Genomic DNA, 11,174 nt, shown 5'->3' on the forward strand with positions numbered 1-11,174 from the left:
GATTCATCCCAACAATATATTTTTGAGTAGGAAGAGTAAGTCCTTAGTATTACATATAGCATGTGGTATGATTTTTTAAGAAGTATTTTATTTAACTTTAATTATTATTACTACTATTATTATTATTTTCCAGTTTGATCAAACAGAGAGAAGGAAAGCAAGAAAGTAAGCCACCAGGTCCAGGACTTGAACCGTGGTCAGCCATGTGGGAGTCCAGCTCCTTTAACCACCATGCCACCTGCCGGCCCCAGCATATGGTACACTTTTATAAAATGAATAACATCTGTCTCAGTGCCATGAGGCATGTGCAGCTTAGACTGTCCTGTGCAGGATGGGGTGATGTGGAAGGCCTAACACAAACCCAAAGGCTGAGTATGGTAATTTACACCTGTAATCCCAGTGACTCAGGAGGCAGAGGCAGGAGGATTATGACACAGAGACACTATCTTAATAACAAAAACAGAACTCTTAACTTTCCACAAAGCACTACTCTTACAGAATATACATGCATGTGCTTTAAAAAAAAAAAAGAATTATTTTATTTAACTTTATTTATTTATTTATTTATTTATTTAGGAGAGGTTTTTGGTATAGGGCGCATGCACTCACCAGAAAGACAGAGACAGAGAGACAGAAAGTGAGAAATCACCCCCAGCGGGGGCTGGCCGCGCCGCAATCCCTTCTCCATTCTCCTCTTGGGATCTTGGGCACACATGCATACGCACCCAGCGTGAGTTTAAGCCACTGGGTCCGGGAATCTAACCACGGTTGACTACATGGAAGTCCAGCAACATAGCCATTACGCCAACTGCTGGTCCCTTTAACTTTATTTATTTATTTTTAAAATGTGACCAGAGAGAAGGATAGAGTGAGAAAGTAGGCCGCCAGGCCTAGGACTTGAACTGTGGTCAGCCATGTGAGAGTCCAGCACCCTTAACTACCACACCACCTGCTAGCCCCTACATGTGCTATTTTTAAAGAATCATTTATTTTGGGACTGGTAGGTGGCATAGTGGTTAAGGACACTGGGCTCCCACGGTTCGAGTCCTGGATCTGGTGGCTTGCTTTCTTGCTTTCCCTCTCTCAATCTGGTCAAATTAAAATAAATAAGTAAATAAAGTTAAATAGAATAATTGTTTTTAAAAGAATTATTTAATTAGATTTATTAGTACTACTATTTTCCTTTTTTTTTTTAATCTTCACTTTTATTTATTTTTAATTTGACCAGAGAGGGACAGAGAGAGAGAGAAAGTGAGAAAGCAAGCCGTCAGGTTCAGGACTCAAACTGCGGCCAGCCATGTAGGAATCCAACGCCCTTAACCACCACACACCTGCTGGCCCCAGTACTATTTTCTAATTTGTTGGAGGGCATGTGTGCTCCCCATAGAGAGACAGAGAGAGAGAGAGAGAGGGAGGGAGAGGGAAAGTGAGAAAGCAAGCCACCAGGTCCAGGACTCAAACCACAGTTGGCTATGTGGGAGTCCAACACCTTAACCACTACAACACCTGCTGGCCCCTACATGTGACATTAAAAGGGAAAACGAGGAAATGATTTTGATAGTGTTACTTAGAGTGAGAAGAGGCTGGGTAATGCAATGGAGGACTGAGGAGATGAATATAAATGAAAGCTGATGTCCTGGTTTTCATGGTGGTGATTTCACAGATACTTACTGTATTCTTGTAATGAAATGAAAGAGTGAATACTTGAGGGCCTTGAATGCACTAGTTATGAGAATGTGTCATGAAGCAAGAGTAATGATGAATCTAGGGCAAGCAGGTGGCATAGTGGTTAGGTTGCTGAACTCCCACATGGTCGACTGCAGTTCAAGTCCCAGATCCGGGGCTTGAGACTCACGCCAGGAGCATGTGTGGGCATGCCCAAAATCCTGAGGAGAATGGAGGAGGAATTGCAGTGTGGCCACCCCCTGCTGGGGAATGATTTCTTGCTATCTTTCTGTCTCTCAGGTGAGCACACACACCCTATAGCAAAAACTAAAAAAAAAAAAAGGGGGACCAGCAATTAGCATAATGGCTACATTTCTGGACTTCCATAATTGACCACGGTTTGAGTCTCGGACCCAGTGGCTTAAACTCACACCGGGCTCATGTGCGTGCGTGTCCAAGATCCCGAGAGGAGAATAGAGGAGAAGGGATTGCGGCGTGACCATCCCTCCTGGGGGGTGATTTCTCGCTTTCTATCTCTCTGTCTCTCTGTCTTTCTGGCGAGTGCACACGCCCTCTAGCAAAACCCTCTAAAAAATAAAAAAAAAATGAATCTAAGTCTATACATCCAATTCCAAATCTTGTTTTTCACACTTAACTCTATCATTGATTATAAGTAAAGGAAAGAAAGGGGAGAGGGAGAAAATGTTTTAAATTACTATGAAGGGGAACCAGCAGGTGATGTGGTGGTTAAGGTGTTGGACTCCCACATGGTCAACCACAGTTCAAGTCCTGGACCTGCTGGCTTGCTTTCTTACTTTCTCTCTCTCTGTGTCTCTCTCTGGTCAAATTAAAATAAATGAATGAATAAGTAAAATTAAATAATTCTTTTTAAAAGTTACCATGAAGGGGAACCAGCAGTTAGCGTAATGGCTATGTCGCTAGACTCCCACGTAGTTGACCGCGGTTCGCGTCCCGGACCCTGTGGCTTAGAACTCAACACCGGGCGCGTGTGCGTGCGTGCCCAAGATCCCGAGAGGAGAATGGAGGAGAAGGGATTGTGGTGTGGCCATCCCCCCTGGGGGGTGATTTCTCGCTTTCTGTCTCTATGTCTCTCTCTGTCTGTCTGGCGAGCGCACGCGCCCTATAGCGAAAACCTCTCCAAAAAAGAAAAAAAAGTTGCCATGAAGCAAAGCTGATACTGCAGGAAAACTTGCCACATTTCCCTTACGGCTTCAAGTACCCTCTGACCGATCGCTACTTTTGCCTTGGCGTTCACACGTCCCGGTTTTAGAAGACAGTGAAAAGCCAGTGAAATATCTTGAATTTGGATGGGGATGTTGCAAAATAAGCAGAGTTTCTTTTTTAAAAATTAGTCTGGCAGCCTTACGTAGGGAGACAGACTGTGGTCAGGGAAACTAACCATCAGGCTGTCGCCATGGTGCAGTTTTCAGGGAGGAAGCCCTCAAACAAGTGAGTGGTTTCTGCAGAAATTGAGAGCAAGCAGTGCTCTTCATCCAAGAGCAACTGAAGGATGAAATAGTAGTTCTTGGAAGAGAGTAGGATGGGGTCAGTAGGTGGCATGTGGTTAAGGCGCTGGACTGCCACGTGGCTGACCGCAGTTAGAATTCCGGACCTGGCAGCCTGCTTTCCCTCTTTCTCTTCTCTCTCTCTCTCTATCTCTGTCTCTCTCTGGTGAGTGCCTGTATCAAATTAAAATAATAATAATGATAATTATGGCTAGTAATATTCTTATCTTGATGACATTCATAGTTTTTGTGTTAGAAAAAGAAATGTGATAAAATGTAAATTCAAACAAACAAACAAAAATAAGAAGAATGGGGGCCAGCAGAGGGCATCATTGTTACGTCGCTGGACTCCCACAGAGTTGACCGTGGTTTGAGTACTGGACCCAGCAGCTTAAAACTCAGGCCAGGTGGGGCTGGCAGGTGGTGTTGTGGTTAAGGGCATTAGACTCCCACATGGTTGACCACAGTTTGATTCCCAGCCCTGGCAGCTTGCTCTCTCTCTTCCTCTCTCACTCTGTCCCTCTCTGATCAAATTAAAAAAGAAAAGTAAATAAAAAAAAAAAATTAAAAAAAAAAAAAAAACAACCTCACACCAGGTGCATGTGCATGCATGCCCCAAGTCCCAAGAGGAGAATAGAGAAGGGATTGCAGTGTGGCCATCTTCCCTAGGGGGTGATTTCTCACGTTCTGTCTGCCTCTCTGTGTTTCTAGCGAGAGCACATACTCTATATCAAAAATCTTCCCTCCCAAAATAAAAATAATATGAGGCCAGTAGGAGGCTTGGTGGTTAAGGGCACTGGACTCCCACATGGCTGACCACAGTTCAAATCCCAGACCTGGCAGCTTTCTCTCCCTGTCTCTCTTCCTCTCTCTCTGACCCTCTCTAATCAAAAATAAAATAAATAAAGTTAGATAAATAATTCTTTTTTTTTAAAAAATGCCACTCTCTTAAAAAATAGTAATAATTATAAATAAAATTAAATAATTCTTAAAAGAAAAAAGGAATGAAATAGGATGAGATGAGTAAAACAATACATTAATGGGCCAACCATTAATGGATTAAGGTGGCTCAACCCCCTGACCGACTGGGCAATCTGAGTTGCAGACACTGTGACTTAGAAAACACACCAGGCACATGTGCATGTGGGCCCAAAATCTCAAGAGGAGAGTGAGGAGAGGCATTGCAGTGTGGCCATCTCCCTGGAAGGTGCTTTCTCCCCCAGTCCCTTCCCCAAGCAAGTGTACATGCTCCATAGCAAAAAAGAAAAATGAACAATATGTTAAGAATCCTCAGATTTCTGGAGCCAGCAGGCGGCACCGTGGCTAAGGTACTGAACTCCAACATGGTTGACTGTGGTTTGAGTCCTGGACCTGACAGCTTGAAAATCTCACCAGGTGCGTGTGCGCACATGCCCCAAATCCTAAGAGGAGATGCAAGAGGAGGGATTGCAGTGTGGCCGTCTGCCCTGGGGGTTTCTCACTTTTCCTCTCTCTCTCTTCCTTTGCCCAGCCCCCAACCCCCGCCTATGTGCTCACACCCTATGGCAAAACCTAAAAGAAAATAATAATTCTACAACTTCTGCTAGGGACATTTGTAGGTCTTATGTGACCTGAGGTTTATGTGATTGTCTTTTTCTGAAAGATTTTTGCCATAGGACATGTGTGTTCATTGGAGAGAGAGAGAGAAAATGAGAAAGCGCCCCCTGGGCGCTGCACTCCCTTCTCCGTTCTCGTCTCAGGATTTGGGGCACATGTGCACAAGCACACGGCACGAGTTTGAAGCCTTTAGGCCCAGGACTCGAACCACAGTCAACCGTGTGGGAGTCCAGCCCCCCTGTCACTATGCCGCCTGCTGGCCCCTATAAAATTGTCTTTTAAAGAAACGAATACATAGTTGTACGTCAATATCAGCTACAAAAAGCGAATACTAATTTAGAATGGGCCAGTGCAAGTGAGTTGCTTAGAACCTTAAGTTACATGGTAGATCTGTCTCTGGATTTTAGTGGATACAGTGACAAACCTGCCATCGGGTAGGCTGGGTAGGCCCCTTTTCTCAGGAGAGGAAAATATAAAAACTTCAATTTGAGAGTAAACCTTATAAAGCTTTAGAAAAATACTTAAATAGGGCCAGCTGGTGGCATGGTGGTTGAAGCAGAAGTACCCCACATAGCTGACTGTGTGGTTCGAGTCCCAGATCCAGCGATTTGAAATACACACTGGGGTGTTTGTGTGTGTGGGTGTCCAAAATCCAAAGAAGAGAAGGGATTGTGATGTGGCCAACCTTCTGGTTCTTACTGTTTCTCTCTTTAGTGAGTGCACGTGCCCTATAGCAAATTTTTTAAAAAGAAAATACTTAAGGGACCAGCAGGTGGCATGGTGGTTAAGGCACTGGACACTCCCACATGGCTGACTGTGGTTCGAGTCCTGGACCTGGTGACTTGCTTTCTCACTTTCCCTCTCTCTCTCTTTGTGTCTCTATCTGGTCAAGTTAGAATAAATCGATGAGTAAATAAAATTAAATAATTAATTCTTTAAAAAAAAAAGAAAGAAAAGAAAATACTTAAATACCTAAATAAACCCACATTCTCTTTCTCACATATGTCTGGGAGGTCTTAGTAGGAGCCTAAAATCTGAGGTGACTTTGCCGTTAGAAACACATACCGCCATGCTCAATGGGATTTCCCACGACACAACGTTGGCCAGTCGCCACCTTCACTCACTGCTTAGACTCTCATCCTTCAGCCTAGTCATCATTGGTTCTACTCACAGAGGCGAGTTTCACAAGCTGCACTCCTGGCTGTCCATGGCTTCAGGTTCTGACCAGGCCTTTCAGGAGCTCAGTCTCAAACTTACACAGACGCCCGGCACAGGGCCTGTTCTGGAGTGGGTGGTCAGCAGCACTTGTGCAAGGGATGACATGCATGCCCTACATATGAACATTTTCCACCGGCGTGGTGCAGGGCACGTCCCTGTTCCAGGCAGAAGGAAATTGCTCTCTTCAAGAGTAGCCAGACTTCTTTCATTCACTTCAGTATAATTCATTTTTCTGTGTCTGTTCTCAGTATTATTTTTCCTTTTATTTTTAAGTTTTGTTATAGGGCATGTGCACTTAGCAGAGAGATATAAAGGGGGAGTGAAAAAGGTGTGGAACATATCCTCTATGGAAGACTATTCAGCTATAAAAAAGAACGAGACCTTGGTCTAATATGGAGGATCTATTGCTGAGTGAAGTTAGCCAGGTTATGAAAGAAAGATATTGTATGTATCCACTTAATCCATACGGACTATCCGCAGTCTGTGGTAGAGACTGAAATACTGGAGGACATAAAAGCAGTGAGAATAGTTATCAGTGCTGAAGACAGTGTGGAACGGGGTGGGAGAAGGGAAGGATGTAGAGAAGGATAGAAGAGAACGAAATCAGAGGCGTGACGTTAGTGGGACACAGAAAATGGTTATTACCTGTTGATGGTAACACACATAGTATTCTCTACTGGATTGGTTTGAGAAGTATTTCATGTTGGGTAAATTCTCTTTACAATCCAAGTGATGTATAGTGATTGGATGTTTAAAAAAATAATGAGAATAAATAATAATCTGAAAAAAATGCTGAAAAGCTACTTGATGATGATGATGTGGGTAGTAATGCCTTTGTCTTGACTGACATGCGTGGTGATTGTGCTGGAGAAAGAACTGTAATACACTGTGAAGATAAACGTGATTGTGGATCAGCAAGTGGCTTGACGGTTAAGGTATTGGACACTCCCATATGGGCTGACCACGGTTCGAGTCCCGAACCTGCTGGCTTGCTTTCTCACTTTCCCCTCCTCTCTCTTTCTCTCTGTGTCTCTCTGGTCAAATTAAAATAAATGAATAAATAAATAAATAAAAAGATAAAGCACGCACACGCACCCGGCGTGAGTTTTAAGCCACCAGATCCGGGACTTGAACTGTGGTCGACTACATGGGAGTCCAACGACATAGCCATTATGCTAACTGCTGGTCCCTCTTCTTCTTTTTCTTTTAAGAATTATTTTTATTTAACTTTATTTTTTTTTAATATTTCCTGATACATAGACACACACAGAGAGAGAGAGAGAGAGAGAGAGAGAGAGAGAGGGAAGGAAAGAGAGGAAGCAAGCCTCCAGGTCTGAGACTTGAACCACTGCTGGCCACGTGGGAGTCCAGAGCCCTCAACCACCACACCACCTGCTGACCCCAGTGTTCTTTCTTGAACACCGTGCAGGTTACTTACCCCATGGATTCTGGACGTGGAGAGGAGCCAGCTGGCTACCTCCTGAAGCGACTGTGGCATGGTGATTTTCACCTCTACCCGCAGTCCAATCTTCACCCTGAAAGTTCGCAGAAGTTGACTGCCTGGGTTCATGTGATGGTAATCAGCTACGAGGTTGCATTTAGACTGATACTTGCCATGTATAGGTGCTCAGTTAAGAATTTGTTTATAAAGCTTATTTTATTTATTTATTATTTTTAAAAGTTGCTATAGGGCACATGTGGCTCACCAGAGAGACAGCAAGGCAGAGAGACAGTGAGAGAGTAAGCTGCCAGGTCTCGGACTCGAACTGTGGTCAGCTATGTGGGAGTCCAGAGCCCTAGTCACCATGCCACCTGCTGGCCCTCAGTTCAGTATTTGTTAATGACTAAAGGAAGAGGCAATAAAATAAAAGTTAGGTAGAGATAATAAAATTCAGTGTAAACATAAGACTGAAAAACTTGAAAAGACAGGTGAGACTTTGACTTGCAGATAAACACAAGTCCAAACTTGACTCAAAAGAGGTGGGAGTGAGGACTTTGAAGGTTTTAGAACTTTTTTAAAGTGACATGATCAAAGCGATGCCATGGGAAACCTGGCAGTATACTTCAGGATGGCTGGCAGTCTGCGCAGACTGAAATAAGAGCCAGAACTGGGGTGTTGTCACTGACAAGAAGGATGACTACAAGCAGCCAGGAAGGTGGGATGCGTTTGACAAGGAGACTAGAGGAAGGAGAAAAATGACGGAAATTATTCTGATGTGGTTGATGGGGGATGGAGCCACCACGTTGTACAAATTCAGCTTGGTCCTGTATGTTCTTTTTAATGTATCGCCTGTGTTAAATCCCAGTCTCTGGGGCCAGCAGGAGGGGTGGTGGTTAAGGCACTGGACTCCCATAGTCAGCTGCAATGCAAGTCCCTGACCTGGCAGCTTGAAAATCATGCTAGGTGCATGTGCATGCACGCCCAAAATTCCAGGAGGAGAATGGAGGAGAAAGGATTGTGGTGTGGCCATCCCCCTGGGGCGGGGGGTGGGGGTGGAGTGGTTTCTCACTTTTCCTCTCCCTGTCTGTCTCTTTCTGTCTCTCCAGCAAGTGCATGGACCCCATGGCAAAAACCTTTAAAAAGGAAAGAAAGAGAGAGGAAAAAAAGGAAGGAAGGAAGGAAAGAAGGAAAGAAGGGAGAAACCCTGTCCTTACCCTGGGTTGGGTACATTCCTTTTTGGAGTCTTTTAGCTCATCTCTTTTTTATCCAATGATCCCCCCTCTTTCTCTCAGAAATTTAAATAATCTATGGTAAATATTCCCCCTTCCCTTTGTGTTTCAGTGTGTGTGGTTTCCACTGTTTCGTCTTCAGATTCACCAGTACACTACCCCTTCTGTCCAGGATTTCATTTACCGAAGACATCGTGGTTTTCATGTCCAGCAGCTCAAGTTGGGTCTTTCCTCTATTTTTCATGCCTTTCCTTGCCGTGTTCGGCCTTTCCTCTAGCTTCTAGATCACATGGAATACAGCTGTAAGACTGTCTTCCACTGTTTGTAACTACCCCGAGATCCAAGCAGGATAAACGTCAGAAGAAAACCACATCAAGGCATGTTCTAATAACGTTGCTGAAAACCACGAATCAGGAGAGAAACACATCGAGCAGAGAAGGAAAGACCAGAACTGCGGCTGCTTTCTCATTAAACCTGTGCAGCCCAGAGACGGCAGAACAGCATCTCGATGTTCCGAAGGGGAAAAGCCTGAATCTCTCCCACAGTAACATCCTTAGAGGTGAAAGCTAGTAAAAAATACTTCCAGGCAAATTGAGGAGTTCATCTCTCAATGATTTGTGCCACACTACTGAAATGTTAAAGGAAGCTTTGCAGGCTGCAGGGACACGATACAAGATAGGAACTTGGGCTTACATGAAGGAATGAAGATCCCAGAAATCCTAAATCTGTAGGTAAATTGTTCTCATGAAGAAATGATCATTTCCTTAAAAGGTAACTACTGGGAACCAGCAGTTAGCGTAATGGCTATGTCGCTGGACTCCCACGTAGTCGACCGCGGTTCGTGTCCCGGACCCGGTGGCTTGAAACTCACGCCGGGCGCGTGTGTGTGCGTGCCCAAGATCCCAAGAGGAGAATGGAGGGGAAGGGATTGCGGCGTGACCATCCCCCCTGGGGGGTGATTTCTCGCTTTCTGTCTCTATGTCTCTCTCTGTCTGGCGAGCGCACGCGCCCTACAGTGAAAAATCTCTCCTAAAAAAAAAAAAAAAAAAGGTAACTACTTAAACAAAATAATAAGTGTCTTGTGGGGGTTATAATTATGTCGAAGTAAGATGTATAATGATAGCACTTGCTTGGCAAAAATAGAATGGATGGAGAAATGAAAGCTTAGTGTCTTTTAAGATTTTGTCGTAGGGCACGTGTGCTCAATGGAGAGAGATAAGGAGAGCAGGAAAGTGAGAGATCATACCTCACAGGAGGTGGCCATGCCGCAATCCACGTTCCTCTCAGGAGTTTGGCCACGCACGCACACACACTCACCCAGTGTGATTTTCAAGCTGCTTGGTAGTTAGCGAATTGAACTCCCACATGGCCAGCTGTGGTTTGAGTCCCGGGCTTGGCAACTTACTTTCTCATTTTCCCTCTAGTTCTCTTTTTTCTTTGTGGTCAAATTTTAAAATAATAATAAGTAAAATTAGGTCAATAATTCTTTTTCTAAAATTGGAATATTTTCTATATAGTTTATATGTTATAATTATAGTTTTCTTTTCTTTTTAAAGTTTATGTATTTATTTCTTCCATTAGAGCGAGATAGACAGGTGCCCCCAACAGGGTCTTTATGCTGTACCCACCCCCTGCCTCAGGCAGCCTTGGGGTGTGTACAGAAGGCCTTTGGAGGTGGACAGTGGGCCTTCCCATGTGGGTCTAAGCAGCACAGAGCCCTGCATTACCCACTTCACTGCCATCTCGTTTGTCTTCTCCGCCCCACTGGCCCTCTTGAGCAACTTTTTTTTTTTTTAATATTTTTGTGGGGCCAGCAGGTGGCATGGTGGTTAAAGGTGCTGGATTCCCACATGGCCAACTGTGGTTTGAATCCCGGACCTGGTGGCTTGCTTTCTTGCTTTCCCTTTCTTTATATCTCTGCCTCTCTCTGGTCAGATTAAAGAAATGATAATAACAAATGAACTTAAATAAATAAATAAATGTTAAAAAGGATGTTTTTGCTATCGGGCACATTTGCGTACTGGAGAGACATAGAGAGAGGAGGGGAGAGAGAGAGAGATTGAGAAATCACTCCCGGGGAGATGGGCAGCCCACAATCCTTTCTCTCCACTCTCCTCTTGAACTCTTGGGCATGCACGCTCACACCTGGCATGGATTTTATGCTGCTGGATCTGGGACTTGAACTGCAGTCAACTACCTGGGAGTCCAGTGACGTAGCCGTTACACCATCTGCTGGTCCCCTGTGAGCCCTTCGAGTCTGAAGATGTTCGCCTTTCTTTAGTTCTAGGATTTTCTTCTCGTTTCTACAGATAGTCCTTCCCCTCCATTTATTTAAGTTTTCTTTATTGGATATGTGTTAGGTTTCAACCAAAAAAAAAAGCAAAATTTATTTTGAAACTTTCTTGAAGATGGCTTCTTAGAGAGTTCCAGACTTAGCTTCAAGTTCACTAGGTTGGTCTTTGAACTCACTCATTTTTTACCTTAATCCTTTCATTGAGT

Source organism: Tupaia chinensis, unplaced genomic scaffold, assembly GCF_000334495.1.
Source record: "Tupaia chinensis unplaced genomic scaffold, TupChi_1.0 Scaffold000070_1, whole genome shotgun sequence".
In the NCBI taxonomy this organism is placed as follows: Eukaryota; Metazoa; Chordata; class Mammalia; order Scandentia; family Tupaiidae; genus Tupaia; species Tupaia belangeri.